At 42.7% G+C, this 20,601-nt stretch overlaps 1 pseudogene; it reads right to left on the bottom strand.

Annotated features, from left to right (window-relative positions):
* Positions 1 to 921: 921 nt before the first annotated feature.
* LOC140617368 (SH2B adapter protein 1 pseudogene) lies at positions 922 to 19,960 on the bottom strand (annotated as a pseudogene).
* Between the last annotated feature and the right edge of the window lie 641 nt (positions 19,961 to 20,601).

The following is a 20,601-nucleotide window of genomic DNA, read 5'->3' as shown; positions in this document are numbered from 1 at the left end:
CAATGACTAGATTACATTCTTTCTGATGAGTGAATAATATTCCATATTCACCATTTCTTTTTTTTTTTTTTTAAGATTTTATTTATCCATGAGAAACACAGAGAGAGAGAGAGAGAGAGAGAGAGGCAGAGACACAGGCAGAGGGAGAAGCAGGCTCCATGCAGGGAGCTTGACAGGGGACTGGATTCCGGGTCTCCAGGATCACGCCCTGGGCTGAAGGTGGCGCTAAACCACTGAGCCACCAGGCTGCCCTCACCATTTCTTTTTAAGCACATGCTATGCACTAGACCCTGTGTAAGGTGGTCAGCATGCAGGGTGAAGAAAACAGTCATGCTTCTTGCCCAGATGGAGCTTCCAACACCAAGGGTGAATGAACAGTAAACTAATAATGTTGCACGCAGTGTATTAATTAGGGATCTGCTGAGTGCCACAGGAGAGACCAGAGAACTAGGAGAGGACATAATGAGCGACCTAACCTACAACTTTTAATATCTTATTGGAACATTGTACTTTGTTATATTTTTAACAGCAGATCATTATATTATTTAAACATCAAATTTTGTTAGCATTCCATTATAATAGCAACTGACATCCAGGAAAAATGAGGTCCCAGACACTGTTCCAGTTTGCTTCTGAGACATGCTTCCAGAATAAAATTGTGGCTGCTCCCCACGACAGACACAGCACGAGGGCAAGAATGGCCCCGAAAAGAAGGCTGGTCAGGAGTCGATGACTATTTGGGGCTGAACTGCATCCTACCAGAGTTTTTATGTTGAAGTCCTAATCCTCAGCATCTCAGAGTGCAGCTGTATTTGGAGACGGGGTCATCAAAGAAGTAATCACAGTAAAGTGGGGTCATACAGAGGGCCCCAATGCAATCTGACTGGCGTCCTTCTAAGAAGGGGCGATTAAGGTACTCACTTGGAAGACCATGTGAGGACACACAAAGACAGCCATCTGCAAGCCAAGGAGAGAGGCCTCGGAGGCAAACAACTGTACTGCCATTTTGATCTCAGACTTCCGGCTTCTGGAACTGCCAGGAAATAAATGGTGTTTAATAAATACCCAGCCTGTGGTATTTTGTCATGGCAGCCTTAGCAGACTAGTATGGGGGGAAGACCTTCTGGTAGGAGGTGAGGACCAGCAGAACCCTCTCTTCCACCTGCACAGATCCCCATCCCCTCTTCTCTGTGTCAGGCCTCCCCTCCTCTCAGAGCAGATGCGGGGGCTCTGCATCTAAAGCTGGGCGACCTGCAGAATGATGGCAGCACCTGCCCTTTCCAGGAGCGACCTTTATCTTCCGTGATGCCCAATCATCCCTTTTGCCAGACTGACTGTTAGCGAAGGATTGAGAGCCTGATCTATCCTCCCGCAGATGCTGTGAGTGTCACATATTTCTTGCCTTCTCCCCTCTTCTTTTAACCATGGGGTGAATACAAAACAACCTCTTGAAAGTCCCCAGCAGCAATTGTGCATTCCAGCATCTCTCCCAGAACAAGGAGCACTGAGCTTGTAGTTTAAAGATTATCTCCTCAGATTTAATGAGAGTCACTGTGAAAACAGAGTCCCCAGGAAAAGGAGAAAAACACCACAACAAAAAAAAAGGAAGGAAAGAAAAAGAATATCCATCCAATTAGTGTCTCTAACACGGACTCATTATATATCCACTTCTGACATTTGCCAGTGGTGTTCGAATTGAACTGCGAAAGAGTGCAAATTGACATTTGCCATAACCATCCCCCACCCCTTCGCCCCCTAAAATGTAAGCATTTACCACCACAGCTGGGATTAGGGAAAGGAGAGGCAGGGCAGTGACTGAATCCACAGCAGAGGAGGGGAGGCCGCTAATCAGGGAGGGAGACAGGGCGAGAGCGCATCATGGCTACATGTGAATGACCCTCATCGTCCATGTCTCAGTGTGATTTCCTTTTTAGGGAACATTTAATAAGATACAGAAGCCAGATTTGGTTGAGCTGAATGCAAGATCGCCATGGCAACCTTCCTTTGGAGGTTATCCAAGTCAGGTAGTGACAGCAAAGCTGAGTTAAAGGTCATCCCTGCAGAGAAAGATGGGCATTGATAAAGTATTTTAACAAGACCCAGAGGAGCTGGTATTTGAAAGCTACCTACAGAGGACCAGCTAAGCATCGAGAATGGGAAGCAAACAACAGCAGGGACAGAGGGGGCGTCCTGTGGGGGATTCCACCAGAGACAACACTGTAAACACCTCGTCCTACAGACAGAGAACCCAAGTCTCCACCGAAAACTCAGACTTGCCACAGTCCATCTGTGTTCAACAGAGGGCTTACCAATTTTTTTACTCAGGCATTTAAATGGTGAAGAAACCTGCTCGTGCCCAGACATGGATTCCCGAAAAGTCCCAAACAACCATATTCTTGCAACGGGAACAGCACTGACCTTCTTTATCACCCTGCAGATGACTTATTCACTCTCTTTTATATATGAACTGTCACTTTAAAATCTTGGAGTTCAGAAGCCCCTCCTTTGCATGATGGTGAAGCCAGAAACTTTTGAGGAAACCATTTATATGTGAATGTCTATGTGGCTGGCCCCTCATGAAAGATGTAAAGATGAATTTTAAGCCTAAGAAGATAGGGAAAATTAACCCAAACTTCCTTACATATAAATAAATGCCAATTTAAATAACAAATAGAAAGATGTACATTAAAATAATAAATTTTGGCTTTTCAGATAAGCAAAAATCAAGAGGTGTGGTACTACCTAGAGCTGGTGGAGGATGAATCTCATACACTGTTCATGGGAGTGTAAATTGGTACCACTCCAATGCGAAATAATTTGCAAATAACTATCAAAATTTAAAATGGGCCTCCCTCTGAGCTGGAATTCCCATTGTATACATCTGGTACCATAAGCAAAGATATGTGGTCATAGATGTTCATTGCAGCATTGTTTATATTAGCAAAAGATTAGAAAAATCTTCAAGGTCCATCGGTAGGAAAGCGACAGAATAAATTATGGCACATTTGTGAAATAGAATAATATACAGCTTTTAGAAAGACAGATTTATGGGTGTGGGCATAAAACAATCTCCCTGATATACTGAATGAAAAAGCAAGTATACCATCTTGAGCATTGTATGCTCACCTATACTTTCCACAATTGGCACATTTTGTTATGTGCATGTATTAATTTTTCTTTTTTTTGAAATTTTATTTATTTATTCACGAGAGACACAGAAAGAGGCACAGACATAGGCAGAGGGAGAGGCAGCCTCCCTGCAGGGATCCTGATGTAGGACTTGGTCCCAAGACCCCAGGATCACAACCTGAGCCAAAGGCATCCAACCACTGAGCCACCCAGGTGCCCCTAATTTTTCCATTTAAAAAGTCAACTTTATTTTTTTTTAATTTTTTATTTATTTATGATAGTCACAGAGAGAGAGAGAGAGGCAGAGACATAGGCAGAGGGAGAAGCAGGCTCCATGCACCGGGAGCCTGATGTGGGATTCGATCCCGGGTCTCCAGGATCGCGCCCTGGGCCAAAGGCAGGTGCCAAACCGCTGTGCCACCCAGGGATCCCCTAAAAAGTCAACTTTAAAAGATCATCTGGTGTTTGAATTATGGGCCATTTGTCCCATGTGGTGGACTTTGTTGGTACCTTTCCAGCTTTCATTTCTCCCTTCCTCCCTCACAGAACCTCAGCTTTGTTCGGGGGCTCTATCCCTCCATTAAGTACCCTATGTGATTCAAGGAACATAACCAACTCAACTCCTGTTCGTGGGCTCTGAGCTAGTGAGTCTCATACTTGAGGGGGCATCAGAACCAACTGGAAGACTTATTAAATCAGAAAATTTCTGATACGTGGACCCAAAGTGGGGCCCTGAGAACTTTTATTTCAAAGAAGGGTTGATGCTGTTGGTCTGAGAACCACATCATGAGAATCCCGATTTAGGCCAAGTGCATAATACCCCTCCTTTTTGCCAATGATTGCTCCCAAGATACAGCACCTACACCTTCTAAGACTTTCAATAGAAGTTTTTTGGAAGAAAATTTCCTTCTCTTAAGTGAAAGCCACAGGGCAAGTCAGACTTTCTCTCTTTCTTCTCCCCTAAATGCCCTAAACGTGAATAAGAGGAGAATGAAGCCCTATCATTACTGGCAGATGTCCTAGAACAAGAGAAATCGGCCTTGAGATGTTGCTAATATTCGGCAGCCCGGCTGGCTTAGCGGTTTGGCACTGCCTTCAGCCCAAGGCGTGATCCTGGAGACCCGGGATCGAATACCACATCAGGCTCCCTGCACGGAGCCTGCTTCTCCCTCTGCCTGTGTCTCTGCCCCTCTCTCTTTGTCTCTAATAAATAAAATCTTGAGAAAAAAAAAGATGTTGCTGACACTCTGAAAGGTGGAAAGATCTGATGCCCATCCCACTGCTAGACTTCCCATTTTATTAGCCAATATGTCTAATTACAGTTTAAACCCCTCTGCATTGTGTCTTCTGTTACCTGCAGACATATACATCATCACCAACACAAGCTTAGGAAATGTTATCTTAAAATATTTAAAGTTAAAACAATTTTTTTTCCTTTATGGCAAAATGCCATAAACTTAGTACAAAGACTAGTGACAGATTAAGGAAAATGTTTGCAAAATGCACCTCACATACCCTGGTCAAGTGAGCCTTCTTGTTCTTTTTAAATCCAGTGTCACACAGAGGTAAGTACTAAAGAAATATAGCTCTGAATCAAAGCTCAGAAAAGGAATTTTATTGAATAAATAGCTCAGGGAGAGGGGCGGAACCAATGTCTACAAAAGAAAGTTTACAATGCCCAGAAAAAGGTCCTTTAAAAAAAATATTTAGCCCATCTATCTTCCCCACATCCCAGAGTGGAACTTCTGTCCTCAGTCTTCTCTCTCTACATGTGTCCTCCATTGATTTTTCTCTTCATGCTTCCTGCCTTCTCTGGATATGTCACTATTATGTAAAGACAGCCAAACATGGCTGCTACCAACACTGTCTTTCCCAGTTGTCCCTAGAGAGGTGTAGTTGAGGTGGCACATATGAGAGGAGAGGAGTAATATTTTGTACCTGTCCAATATGGACTGATTTACAGATGAAGACATGAAAGCAGATTTTAAGTATCTTAGTCCAAAGTCACATCTCGAAAACCCAAGCTCTCTTGCACTACTGCCATCAACAAAGGACTGAGATCCCTAACACAAAAATAAGTCTTACAAATCAGAGGGAAAAACCACCCTAATGGAATAATTTGCAGAGAACATGCACAAGCAAATTAAAGAAGAAAAACAAATTGAAAAAGATGTTCAAGCTCACTAGTAATAAAATGAATGGAAATTAAAACAATATTTCAGCTAGCAGATGAGCAAAGATTTTTTAAATTAATTACCACCAATGTTGGCTAGGGTATGGAGGAAAAGGAACTCCTCCTACACTGCTAGCAAGAGAGTAACAGAAGAATAATTAGGTAATACCCCTCCAAATTTAAAATTAGCATACGTTTGACCCTGTGATACTGCTTTGAACAATTTATCCTAATGAGTTCATCAGACAAGTAGGAAAGAAATATATACAAGAATGTTTACAAAGTCTGTGTTTTAACAGTAAAACATGAAAACAACTTAATGCATCCACAGGGGATGATACGATAGAGAGAGAGAAATACTGACTATGGCTCCCCAATACAGAACCCCACCACTGACTGTCTTGCCTACTAGATCACAAGTGACAGTGGGAAAACACAGGCTCCTTCAGCAGGATCAAATCCTGTGCCTTTAAAACTCACAGCAAGGAGCCCCATGACAGAGTGGGGGCTCTTTGCATGTCTCAGGAAGGTGATAGTACTGAGCTCCTCCAAGCCCCTCATCTTCAGAGGACTAAGTGAGGCATAGAGAAAGGCTGAAATGTTCCTCTAATGGAAGTCTTACCACATGGAAACATGAAGAGCAGAGAAAAGATATTTCCTCTACCCCCCCACCCTAAAATAGATATACAGTCACGGACAAAAGTCTGGAGATGGATAGCTATCTGAAAGAGAGGGTAATTATTTCTGAGCAGTGGACCCATTTACTTTTCTTCCTTTTAGTCCACTATTCTTGCATATTGAGTTAGTGAAACAATCAGAGCCAGACATATGGTTGCCTAGTACAGAAAAAGAAGGGAAGGAAAACCAATGTCTTTTGCATACCTACTATGTGCTGGGTGGGGCAGTTTATCTGCCTTGTCTCCAAGTATATAAGTTGGCCACTTTAGGATGTTTCCACAGTGAGAGAGGAGCCAGAAACTTCACCCCTGAGACATGCAGGACAAAGTAGAACATTTTGAGTCAGCAGGTATATAGTGACACTACAGAGGTGAGGAGCAAGGTAAGTCACTGAAGACAGAGATTGCAGAAGAGATGTCCCAAGCCAATGGCCAGATGGAAAATAAAGAGTGACTCAAGATCTGCAAGGCCTTCAAGAACCCTGGTAGGACCTAACCAGTGGGGGTTGGGGTAGAAATGGGCCCCACCTTGACAGATACAAGCAACAGATGCCAGTAAGATACCCACTGAGCAGGCAGCATAAAGATGGAATATTACTCCGCCATTAGAAATGACAAATACCCACCATTTGCTTCAATGTGGATGGAACTGGAGGGTATTATGCTGAGTGAAATAAGTCAATCGGAGAAGGACAAACATTAAATGGTCTCATTCATTTGGGGAACATAAATAATAGTGAAAGGGAATAGAAGGGAAGGGAGAAGAAATGGGTAGGAAATATCAGAAAGGAAGACAGAACATGAAGATTCCTAACTCTGGGAAACGAACTATGGGTGGTGCAAGGGGAGGAGGGCGGGGGGTGGGGGTGACTGGATGGCGGGCACTGAGGGGGGCACTTGACGGGATGGGCACTGGTTATTCTGTATGTTGGCAAATTGAACACCAATAAAAAATAAATTTATTATTTAAAAAAAAAGATCCTCTACAAGGGAGTCATCAGGAATCCAGATGATGGCAAAAAGACTCTCCATGAACCGGTTGCCTGATTTGGTTCAAATCACATATACCTATAACTATACCCAGATGCCATCTTGAAAAGATGGAAAATAGAAAAAAGCATTTGAAAGAAGAAAAACTGGCCTAGGAGAAGTTTAAACATAGATTTTGATTGGATATTTTTGGATGAGAGAACTTATGAGAGCTATTACAAGACTGCAAGACTGTGTTAAAAAATTTTTAATTATATCTGGTATTTGACTAGCACATGGAGGAAAAAGAATGCCCATACTCTGCTGATAAGACAACTGAAGAAAAATTAGATAATACCTCTCCAAATTTAAAAATCAGCATACGTTTGACCCTGTGATTCTGTTTCTAGTAATTTATCCTAACAAGTTCATCAGGCAGCAAGAAAGAAATAAATACAACTCTGCTTACAGAGCACTGTTACAGTGAAGGAGTCCTCAGTCTCGGCTAGAGGTGGCAGTAACTGACAGTCCCAGATGTTTTCTCATATCTGAGTTGTTAATTTCTACCATATTATTTCCACCATACATTAGTCATACTTAAAGGGGGAAAAATGAGGGGAATTAAATGCTTTGCTGATTGACCTCTACTGGTACCTTGCAAAGAACTTGAAGAACATTTCTAGAGCAAGAAAATTATGTGTGAGCCTTGAGGCAGGAGGAAATGGGTGAGGTGTTAGAAACCCACACCATGCCTTCAGGTAAGCATGTAAGGATTTTGTTCCTACTCCTTGGTCTTGCTTTTCCTCACATTGGAGTGTGTTTAATGTGATTTTCTTTTCTTTTTTTATTTTATTTTACTTAAGAGAGAGAGAGAGCATGGGGATGGGGGGTGACATAGGGAGAGGGAAAGAGAGTCTGAAGCCAACTCCACCCTGAGCACAGAGCCTCACTTGGGGCTCCATCCCATGGCCCTGAGATCACGACCTGAGCTGAAACCAAGAGTTGGACACTTAACTGACTTTGCCACTCAGGCACCCCTAATGTGATTTACATGTAAGATAATGTTTTCAGCACATGGGATTGGTTACCTGTCCTATTCTGTTCCGTTCCTTTTTTTCCTGCCAGCAGAGCAAAGCCCAGGGCTCCCTCAAAGTAGAGCATGTAATTTGACACCTCCAATAAAAAGCTGGGACCCTAAAAGCTATCCCTTAGTGTAAGAATGATCTAGAAACAAACCCACCCCTTGAGGACTACAAAGAAAATGACCTGTCTCAAGCCTCTGTAGTGAGTAGAGAAGAAAAAAAACCTCCCCTGAGACTTTGTAATCTCAAGTCTGACTCATGCAGGTTCACAGAATGAAATAAAATTACCTGCTTGATTTGAAGAACCTCAAGGAGAGAATGTAGTTCAAATAGTTTTGGGTTGGTGATTCCCCAGCAAGCAGCACCTTCCCTACATGAGGGAAAACATCTTCAATCCAGCCCTCAGAGCATTTCCTCAGATAATGATCCAAATAATATGAGCTCACAATCTATAACAAGAAATCATGAACCACAGCCAGGAAAAAAAACAACAAAATGAGATCTGAAAACATGGTAGATAAGGGGATTATTAGACACAGGATATGAAGTAGGTTTGATATGTTTTTAAAAGTAGAGGAGAGTCAAGTAAGGAACAAGCATATCTAAAAAGGACTAAGTATATTTGAAAAAAAAATGAATAGAACCTCTAGAAATGAAAAATATAATTGAAATTGCAAATATATTGCAGAAACACTATACACCCAATACAACACTAAACTTAAAAAGTGTTGGCATGGATGTGAAGCAATTAAAATACTCATATATTGCCAGTGGGAATGCAAAATGGTATGGAAACTTTGGCAAATGTTCTGGCAGTGTTTTATAAAATTAAACATACATTTACCCTATGACCCAGAAATCCTACGCCTAGGTATTTATTTATAATAAGTGAAACACATGTCCACATAAAGACCTGTAAGCAAGTGTTCATGACATTTTTATTCATAATAGCCAAAAACTGGAAACAACTCAAATTCTGTCATTTGAAGAATGGATACACAAACTATGGTACAACCATTCGATGGGATACTATTCAGCAATAAAATAGAATGAACTACTTACATGAATGAATCTCAAAAACATACTAAGTGAAAGAAGCCAAACACAGAAAAATTGTATACTATATGATTCCATTTAGATGGCATTCTGGAAAAGACAAAACTATAAAGAAAGAAAATAAGCCACTGGTCTCCAGGAGCTGGGAGAGGATGGAGGGAAATGATTATGAAAGAGCTGGAGGAAAATATTTGAGGGGATGGAAAGGCTCTATGTATGAATTGTGGTGATGATTATTACACTATTGTATAAATGTGTCAAAACTGATCAAATCAAACAACTAAAAATGGTGAATTTTACTGGCTGTAAATCATGTCTCAATAAACGTAACTTTTTAAAAAAAAGAACATGGGGAAAATTTTCTTTTCTAAAAACACACTACAGAAGTAGAGCACCTTAGACACAGCTGAAGAGAGAATTAATTAACCGGAAGTTACAACTGAATAAATTATCTAAAAGGCAGCACATGGAGAAACAGATGGTAAGTATGAAAGAAAAAAAAAGAACCAAAAGTACCCTCATATATACCTAATCAGAGCCCAGAAGACAGACATAACCTACAAGACTCATCAACTTGAGTCTTTCCCTACATGACTCTTCTAACCATAAAGAAAATATATTTTAAAATAAGACATAATTCCCCATATCAACAACTAGAATATATCTAAGAAAAAGCTCCACCAAGAACATGCAAGACATTTACAGAAAAAATTTAAGTTTCAATAAATAATATTCAAAAGTATCTAATTAAATGCAGAGATATGGCATTTCATTTTCTTGAATGATATAGCTTATTTTTACAAAATATACATTCTGCCCAAAGGAATTTATAAATCCTATGCAATTAAAATCTGTTTGGATTTTTTAAGGAACTCAATAAATTTATTTTAAAACATACAGAAATAAAGATTTATGAATAAGTAAATCACCTTTTAAAAGTACAGTTAAGGGACACCTGTGTGGCTCAGTGGTTGAGTGTCTGCCTTCAGCTCAGGTCATGATCCTGGGGTCCTGGGATTGAGTCTTGCATCAGGCTCCCTGCAGGGAGTCTGCTTCTCTCTCTGCCTATGTTTCTCCCTCTCTCTGTGTGTCTCTCATGAATAAATAAATAAAATCTTTTTAAAAAATAAAATTAAAGTACAGTTAAGAAAGAGTCTTGGCTTAAGACAGTCTCCAATGACATACTTATATATTAACAAAAATTTTGGTAATAGAGGAAAAAAGCACATAAGTAAGCCAGTGGAAGAGAATGAAGAGCTCAGGTCAGACCTACCGATTTGGGCTAAACCTATGTATACATACACACACATATACTTGCATACATACACACACACGGGTATGCTTAGGATTGAATATGTGACAAAAGTGCCACCATGAATCAGTTGGAAAAGAATGGGTCATTAAATCTGAATTTAAACCTGTTACTACATACAAAGGTGGACTTCTGACGGATCAAAGACCTAAATATGAAAGATAGTATGAACATAAAATTAATCAAAGAAAATGCATCATAACATTCTTGCGATATGGGGACAAGGATTGACCTTGTAAACAAATTTTCCAAAAGTATAAATCATAAGGCAAACACATGGATAAAACTGATTTCATCAAAATGAAAGATTTCTGTTCTATGTTCGATCTCATGTGCAAGCTTACTAAGATGACAATCGGATAGGAAAAGATATTTGCAATGACTATAATCAATGAGGGAATGATATCTAGAATATACAAGGAATGTCTGTAAATTAACAGGAAAAAAAAGAAGAGGAATTCAAGAGAAAAATGAGGAAAAATATAAACAATATTTTATAAAACAGAAACCCCAAAAAAGTATATGAAGAGATGCTCAAATTCAACATGCAAATTAAAATAACAATGAAATATCCATTCACATGTATAAGATTGGTGACGTTAGGAAGATGGCCCATGCCACAAGTTAGAGGACATGTGAACACAGAAACACCATGCGATACTGGCAGGAGGTGTTTGGAAGCACCATGTAGACTACTTCATCAAATTAGGAATATGCATCCCTATGAGCCCATGATTCTACCCCCAGCTATAGATTCCAAATATGCTCTTATGAAGGTCTTTAAGGGGATATTTATGGAGATGTTCATTGTAGCTCTATTTGTGTGGCAAAGAGGTTTTTCTGGGCATCCATTACTGAGAAACTAAAGAAGTAAATTATGATAAAATTACTACGAAGCAGTTAAAAACTATAGATGAAGTATTCCTATATTGCTTATTATAAAAAGAAACAGAATGACCTATATAATACAACATATTTGTGTAAATAAAAAATATATTCCTACCAAACAATAACATCTACCTTCCAAGAATACATACTAAGGAAAACATGCTGGAGCGGTTGCCTCTGGAGTATGGGGAGGGCAGTGGGAGTATCAGAAATAGGGAATAAATAAATAATGCAAGAGAGGTGCCTTGCATGAATCAATTATGATAATTCACCATGCACCATGAACTAAGAAGCATAATTAACTTGACCCTCTGCTCTTGAGGCCTCAAAAAAAAAAAAAAAAACAGAATAATAAGAAGAATTTTCTTTCTTCAAGAAAGAAAATAAATAAGGATTGGAAAGAAAGAAACAAAGCCATCATGGTTTGCAGCATACACTATGAAGTATGTAGAAAATCCAAAGCACCTACAGATAATTAGAATTAGTAAAAGTTTAAGGTTACCAGATTTGAAATCAAAATATAAAAATAGATTTCATTGCTATATACCAGCAGAAAATTGCTCAAAATATATTTTTTGAAAGATGCAATTTAGAACGGTACACAACTGACAACACTTGTCAACATATAGACAGTATCTAAGAATAAATTTAATTAAAATTGTGCAACCCTGGGCTTTTTACCTTATTATTTACATAGCATGGCTCTATATGAATTATATATAGCATTGATTTGACAACAATTACCTTGGCCCCCTGAATCTTGTCCTCAGAGCAAGTATCTCCAGCTCCTTCTATGGCACATGTCCAGACCCCTGTTTACCTTATTCTCAAAAACCCTGGCTTGTTGCTATTTCTCTTAAAGTGTATTGACCCAGAGTATACCAAATTCGAGCCTGAAAAGTGAGCCAAGGCAGGTTATGGAGGTGATTTTTCTGTCATAGCACTCAGCAATAAGGTGCTGGCAAGGATTTGGCCCTTGGCACAACTCTTCTGGCCCCAACTTAAAAGTCCCTCTTCAAGAATCTGAAAACAATTCAAAGGTCCTGTCTCCTGACCTTGCATTCTGAGTGAGCCCGCACTCATCCAGCCACCCAGAACTGGCCTTCTGATCCAGACTTCACTCTTTCTTGACCAAAATTGAATTCCCTGGCCTGAGTTGCTCAGGTCTGGTCTGACTTCCAGGATCCTTCCTGTGTTGTTTGTATTAAAAACCTCAGCCACAAGTGTTAGCATCTCCTTAATAAAAAGAAAAGGGTGTGTTTTGTACCATGATGAAAGAAGGAGGGAGGAAGGGAGGGAGAGAAGGAAGGAAAGAAAAGAAGAAAGAAAGAAAGAAAGAAAGAAAGAAAGAAAGAAAGAAAGAAAGAAAGAAAGAAAGAAAGAAAGAAAGAAAGAAAGAAAGAAAGAAAGAAAGAAAGAAAGAAAGAAAGAAAAACGACCAGTGATAGGTAGGTGCAGGCTAAGCATGGTATTTGCAGCACCCAGGAGAACGGTACTCCCCACCCCCAGCTTATCCTTTTTCTTTTCCATCCTGACTTCATGGAACACCACAAAAGGCTTCCCATGCACACTCATGTCCTGCCTAGCCCATAAGTGAAAGTCCACATGACAGCATTAGAAGTGGCTGTCCCTCTGACCTCAATGTGTGCAACACAACCTCTCAGGCCCTGGAAGCAGGCTGGAGCCCTGTGAAGAGAATATTCCTGGACGCTGAGGCTCAGGGCATGGTCCAGATGAGAACACAGCAGGGGTGGGTTGGCAGGGGCCCAGCTATCTGTCTATAAGGGGTCCTACACAGAATGGCCCAGGGTGGCAGGGCAACCACCATGAGAACGGCTCCCCAGAGGAGTAACTCTTTGGCTGAATCTTCAGGGTTGGGCAGAACCTTGCTCATTCTAGACAGGAAAGAAAACCTGGGGCAAAGCAGTGATGGTACAAGAGAGTCAAGGAACCCTAGGTGCTGCCAACAACTCTGTGCAGAGCAAGTGTCATGGGTGGCGGTGTAGGTGAGGGGCAGAGCCGGGAATAAATGGCCAGGAGAGCAAAGGCCAGATCAGGCCTGAGAGGCCATCCTTGGATTCTGTCTAGAAAGCAGTGCAGAAGCATGACTAATTTTAGGCTAAGGGGCAATGTGATGGATTTGTATTTTAAAGAGGCAGCACCCTGCCATGGAGGAAGATAATGGAATAGAAAATGAACAAGAACAAAAGATAATGGCTAGGAAAATATAGCCTGCTGAAAGCAGATGTTGTAGGGGGCAGCCAGAGAAAACAGGGGTCAGTGGGCGGGTGGGAGGCAGCCTATGGGAGGACAGTGCACAGTGTAGACTTCAGACCTGCACTGAATGCAAGTTCTCCTTCTGGAGGAAGCCAGCAATGTTATTTGACGTTCCTGGGCCTCGGTTTCTCTCCTCTCTAAAATAGCACAGTAATCTACTGAGAGAATTAAAGTGAGTTCACAGAATATAAATTGCAAAGACAGACCTTACTCACTGGAGGTGGCCGGACTTGGACACTCTCCCCAGAAGACTTTTGGAGAGCAATAGGTACAGCAGGAAAGGCTGGGGGGAAAAGCATCAGTTATTTCCAATTTTGCCAAGGTCCTTGGCCAAGGGACCCAAAGAAGGAAATGGAAAGAAAGACAAGTTGAAGTTTTATGAAACTGTAGAGACCCAGACAGGTCTTGGGAAGGTGTTGCATGCTTCTCTGACAAGTACTCTGGCAACTGCTAGTAGCAAAACAGGAATAGCATGAATTTATTTTTTCTAAAGATTTTATCTATTTATTCATGAGAGAGAGACATAGGCAGAGGGAGAAGCAGGCTCCCTGCAAGGAGCCCAATGCAGAACTCGATCCCAAGGATCCTGGGATGCTACCTGAGCCAAAGGTAGATGCTCGACCACTGAGCCACCCAGGCATCCCAGAACAGCTTTAATTTATTAAGAGCATAATTTTTTATTAAGGTTTTGTTTTAATTCCAGTTACTTAACACAGAGTATAATATTAGTTTCAGGTGTACAAAATAGTGATTCAACACTTCTATATATCACCTGGTGCTCATCGCAACAAGTGCACGCTTTCATCCTCATCACTTATTTCCCCCAACCCCCCATCAGTTTGTTGGGTGCCAGAGTGAAGAGTCTGTGAAGAGTCTGTTTCTTAGTTTGTCTCTCTCATTTTTTTTTCTTTCCTCGTTCGTTTTGTTTCTTAAATTCCCCATCTGACTGAACTCATAGGGTATTTGTCTTTCTCTCATTCATTTCACTTAGCATTTTATCCTCTAACTCCATCCATACCATTTCATTCTTTATGGCTGAATAATATTCCATTATATATCTATACACAATTACTGGAGTGTAGGGTAGTTTTATTGCATAAAAGAGGGGTTTTGAGGAACCCCTGTACTGTTTTCCACAGTGGCTACACCAGTTTTCATTCCCACCAACAGTGCAAGAGGGTTCCCCTGTCTCCACATCCTTGCCAACATTTGTTCCTTGTGTTTTTAGTTTAGTCATTCGAACAGGTGTAAGGTGATATCACATTGTGGTTTCAATCTGCACTTCTCTTATGATGAATAATGTTGAGCATCTTTTCATGTGTTTCTTGGTCATCTGGGTGTGTGATTGGAGAAATGTCTGTTCATGTCTTCTGTACATTTTTTAATGGAGTTATTTGGGGCATTGATTTGTATTGGTTCTTTATATATTTTGGATACTAGCCCTTTATCAGAAATGTCATTTGCAAATATCTTCTCCCATTGGATAGGTTTCCCTTTAGTTTTGTTGATTTTTTCCTTCACTGTGCAGAAGCTTTTTATTTTCATGTAATTCCAATAGTTTATTTTTGCTTTTATCTCCCTAGCCTCAGGAGACATATCTAGAAAAATGTTGCTATGGCCAATGTCTGAGGGATTACTTACCGCCTGTGATCTCTTCTAGGATTTTTATATCTAGAAAAATGTTGCTAGGCCAATGTCTGAGGGATTACTTACCACCTGTGATCTCTTCTAGGTCACATTTAGGTTTTTCTTATCTTTTTAATTTATTTTTACATGTGATGTAAGTGGTATAATTTCATTCTTTCATATGTTGCTGTCCAGTTTTCTCAACACCATTTGTTCAAGAACCTTTTTTCCATTGCATATTATTTCCTGGTTTGTCTAAGATTAATTGACCATATAATTATGGGATTATTTCTGGGCTTTCTATTCTGTTCCATTGATCTGTGTCTATTTTTATGCCAGTACCATACTGTTTTGATCACTACAGCTTTATAATATAACTTGAAGTCAGGAATTGTAATGCCTCCAGTTTTTTCTTTTTCAAGACTGGTTTAGCTATTTGGAGTCTTCTGTGGTTTCATACAAATTTAGGACAATTTGTTCTAATTCTGTGAAAAATGTTGTTGTATTTTGGTAGGGATCATATTAAATCTGTAGACTGCTTTGGGTAGTATAGACATTTTATCAATATTTGCTCTTCTAATCCATAAGCATGGAATGTCTTTCCATTTCTTTGTGTCGTTTTCAATTTCTTTCATCAGTGTTTTATAGTTTTCAGAGTACAGCTCTTTTATCTCTTAAGTTTATTCCTAGGTCTCTTATTATTTTTGGTACAATTCTAAACGGGACTGCTTTAATTTCTTTTTCTGCTGCTTCCTTATTGATGTGTGAAAACACAACAGATTTCTGTACATTGATTTTGTATCCTGTGACTTTACTGAATTCATTTATCAGTTCTAGTAGTTTTTTGGTGAAGCCTACAGTCTTTCTAATCTGGATGACTTTTATTTCTTTTTGTTGTCTGCTTGCTATGGCTAGGACTTCAAGTGCTATGTTGAATAATAAAAGTGGTGAGAATAGACATCCCTGTCTTGTTCCTGACCTTAGGGGAAAAGCTCTGTTTTCCCCCATTGAGTATGATGTTAGCTGTGGGTTTGTAAAAAATGGTCTTTATTATGTTGAAGTATGTTCCCTCTAGCCCTATTTTGTTGAGGGTTTTTATCATGAATGGATGTTGTATTCTGTCAATTGCTTTTTCTGCATCTATTGAAATGATTATATGGATTTTATCCTTTCTAAGAGAATAATTTTGTGAGCCTTGGAGAACCACCTTGGGGGCCAACAGTGACCTCCAGCTCACCCACCCCCATCCAGAAACATACTTCCAAGGCATTGAAATAGGCCACATTCTTGGAGTTTCTCCCAAGCAGGCTTTTCAAGGAGCTGTTCCCATAAAAATGACTGGAGCTAGAGCCTCAGTTTCCTGGTGAACCGAGGAGCCAATAATTCTCAATGACCAGGACACATAAAACAGGACAGTTTCAAGGAAGGTGCTGGTAAGAACTGGCAGCAATGATACAGGCAATGGAGAGGAAATGGAAATCCACCAGCTGGCTCAGAAATTTATCAATTGTCCTTTTAAGCCTCTACATACACAATGCCTTCATCAAGAAATAACATTTATTGGATGGACAACAGATAATAAAATCCCATTATATCGAAATCAATTAATCATCAATCTACAGTAATTTATTTTGGGATTTTGGGCTAAGGTAAAGCTTGCCCTTAACCTATGGCAACTGGGCTTCCCCGCTATATGGTAATTGGGATAGCAAGAGACATGGAAAACCATCTCACAAAGGTGCGCCCTCCTTGCCATTTATATCATAGGTACCAAACACACATTCTCTCTCTCTCTCTCTCTCTCTCTCTTTTTTACCTGATGGAGTAACACCTAAGGCAAAATTAACTTGAAACTAATATGCTTCTTCCACTGCCACCCAATTTATTAGTAAAGTCCTTTTTTTTCTTTTTTTGCAACTGAGATAAACCCTTTTATTTATTTATGCTTCTCCATTTTGTTTAAAACAACTACAACCACCTTAATATAACTGACAGCCCTTCCCCCTCACCCTTCCTCGGGCTAGGGGGTGGTGAGCGGGGGGAAATGGCCCCCAGGGGTGGGGCTGACCATAAGAGCCCCTCGGGGAGGTGATGGAGCCCAAATCCCCTGCCCAGGGGATGGGGCACCTGTAGCGTATGAACTGGGGAGTTAACAGGGTTCTTTAACCTCTTCTTGTACCAACCTATATGCCCTTGGCCATCAAGGGTCAGGAAGCACGTGGGGGAGGGGATTCCTATCGCTCCTCTATGTCCCGGCCCAGCCCCAATTTCACGCACTAGGGGCTGGGGAGCAAAAAGAGTGGAGAAAGAGCGGGGTAGGGTGTCTCACACGAAGGAGTACTGACTATTAATGGCTCTGGGACGGCCCCCTTCTTCTCCATCGCCCCCCAGTGTAACTGCCGGAGCTGCACCATCGGGGTGGCTCCGGGCCCCACCGGATCCAGCGCCTCCCTGGGCCTCCGGGCCTGGTGCTACGGCCTCTTGCAGTTCAACCGCGGGGACCAGCTCCTCCTGGACCCCTCCACGGCCCGCTTTCTCTCTCTCTTGCCTCTCTTTGGCTGCTGCGACTGCTGCTGCCGCCACTTCTGGCGCCCCCGACACCTCTTCTGCCCCAAGATGTGGGGGACCTGTCCATGAAGGGGATTCAGGGGGCTGGGGTGGGTCATGGGAGGTGTTCGGTTACACAGTCCCTCGCCCCAAAGGGTGTGGGGGTGGAGGAGGCATCGGGGTAGCATCCATCTCCCTCATACACCCCTGCCTGGCTCCCGGCCTGCTCCCGGCCTCCTCACTTCTGGGGTGCACGGGCACCTCCTCCCCTGCAGACCTGCTCTGCTCACCCTGCTGTCGCTGGGAGGACACACCATAGCTGACAAGAACAACGTCACTGGAGCCTCCAACTCCAGAGGGATGGGGTGCACCCGGAAATGCTCGAGCACATCGAAAATGGACTGGAGCCACAAGTGCTGGACCCGGCACTGACCCTCCTCGCTCAGCGACAGGCGCAGGTGCTTGGCCTTGCCCTGGCAGTTGAAAGTGAGGACGGGCTCGCCCGCGTCTCACTCTGCAGTACCAGGACACAGAGGGAGCCAGTGTCTCCGGCCAGCACCAGCTGCACGGCCTTGAGTCGAAAGAGCATCCAGTGGAACCAAGGGTACCCGGGAGGGGCTGGTCCCCTTCACCTACCTCTGACTCCCCCTGGAAAAGCAATGATCCTCCGGTACCTGTGGCTGTCTCTGGAGTGTCCAGGGGTGGGTAGGGGGCCGAGAGGGGATGAACTATGCCCACTGGGGGACCCTCTTCAATGGGGATGCGGTGAGGGGCAACTCGGGGAGGAGGAGTTCCATTGAGTCAAAGTGGGAGGCAGCGATGGAGGCAGAGCTGGGGGAGATGGATGCTGAAGGGCGGTTGGAAAAACCCCCATAGGTCCCCTGCAACAGGCAGTCATTGCTCTCACTGGGTCCAGCAGCAGATCCTGGCAGACTCTCTGAGTAACTGAGACAGGGCAGCTCCAGGCTGTCTGTGTTCTCCCATGTGAGGAATGAGGGTCACAGGGTGGGGACTGGTGGAAGGGCAGGGTCCTGGGCTCAGGCATTCTTGGATGTCAGACACCCAGGCCTTCACATGTAGAGCATTGGCTGTCTCCAGGGTGTACTCCGAGGGGCCTTCCACCCTAACCACAAACGTGTTCTCCCGGTCAGGCATCTCCAGGGCTGTTGTCTGCATGTCCGTGATGGTAGAGCAGAGAATGCTGAGTCGAGGCCGAGATGCCTTAGGCGGTACAAAGAACTCCAGACGACTTCCTCCTCCTCCTTCTCCTTCACTTCAGAACAGTAAGTGACACTTCTGCCACTGAGGCTGCCCTCCTCCCGCTGAGGTAGGCCCGGCTGCCCCTTCTCCCCGGCCCATGCCGGCTGGGTCAGGGGCTGCCTCTTCGGCCCCCATGAAACTCAGCAGCTCTTCCCTCTGCACCATCCCTGCTGCGTCCTTCAAGGTGCCCCCTCCCCGACTGAGTCTCAGCCTCTCAAATCGGTGAGTCCATCTGTCTCCAGGGGATGTTCCATCACTAACCAGTCCCCTGCCAATGGTCCCAGCCCCACCAGAGGAGTTGAAGTTGCTGTTTCCACCCAGGACTGGGGGCACCCGATGAGGTCTCGAGGGGCCCAGCAGGGGAGGGGGGGATCAACAGTCCCCCACCACTGTAGGATGCCATGGACTGAACTGTGAACCTCTTTTTTTTCTTTGTTGTCTTGTTATTCACCATGGCAGAAATGGTAAACACAGCACACATGCTACCTCTTATCCTGCCTAAGCCCCCTACAGACATGACTAGCCAATCAGAGCTGAAGGATCCTCCTCAATTCCGTGCTCCAAAAGAAGCAAGTCATTCTAAATGTTCCTTTTTCCGAAATAACAAATGTGCTGTCCTCCTTCCAATGAGAAAACATCTAATCTGTGCCCAAGGCCCTAGGAGCTGAAGGTATTTATTCAGCAGAAATACACTTTCTGTTCCAGAAAGAACTGGCAAAGCAGGTGGTAGAACCAGGCTTTCTGGAGTGGCTGGTGGAGGAGAGGAAGGATTCCCTGATGCCCATTCAACTGAGAGCCAGCCTAGTATAGGGGTTAAGCACATGGCTTTGAGTTCAAATCCTACCTCTCTTCTACCTACTGTGTGTCCTTAACATCTCTGTGCCTTGGTTTTCTCATCTATAAAATGGTACCAACAACACCTGCCTCACACCATTGTGAGAATTAAATGAGATAACCTATGAAAAGTCCCTCGTGCATAATACTATGTACAACACATATTGCTTTTTTGCTGCTATAATTCCTGTTATCAGACAGTGTGTAAGTAACACAAAATTCAGACAAAGGCACCAGTTACCTTGCAGGGAGTCCAGAGGCAGAGAGTTGCAGGCACAACTGGTCATACCCCAGCTGCTTTCATCATTTTGAGTTTCTATGAGGTCAACAATTTTTTCCCACTGTTACAAGGCACCCCTGCAGTTCCAGATATCATGTGGCCGCTAGCAAAAAAAAGAGGAGGGGGTGCACTGCCAGCAAAGGAGACCAAAGACAGCTGGTGGGATGCAATCAATAGAGTATGGCTCAGACTGAGGTCAGCGGGGACAGGAAAGATATGCTTGCAGGTGTGCAGGCTCATACATGGACTCCATATGCTTATGTTTGGTTCACCTGCATGCCTTCCAGGCATCATGGGACAAAGCAGAGGGGTTGTGCCATGGTGACCACCCATCTGGCCCTGGGTGCAATTTGTATGATCTTGTCTCCACCTAGGACTCTCCATTGCATATCAAAGCCCTCAGTTGGGTTTAACCAGGTTACTTTGCTCTTGAGTAACTAGCGCTTTGAGGAATTTATAGGTTGTGATTCATCAGATGCTGGAACTTATTC

The sequence above is a fragment of the Canis lupus genome, chromosome 2 (genome assembly GCF_048164855.1).
Source record: "Canis lupus baileyi chromosome 2, mCanLup2.hap1, whole genome shotgun sequence".
NCBI classification, from domain to species: Eukaryota; Metazoa; Chordata; class Mammalia; order Carnivora; family Canidae; genus Canis; species Canis lupus.
Note: the sequence above shows the minus strand (reverse complement) of the source record. Positions and strands in the feature narration are given on the sequence as shown.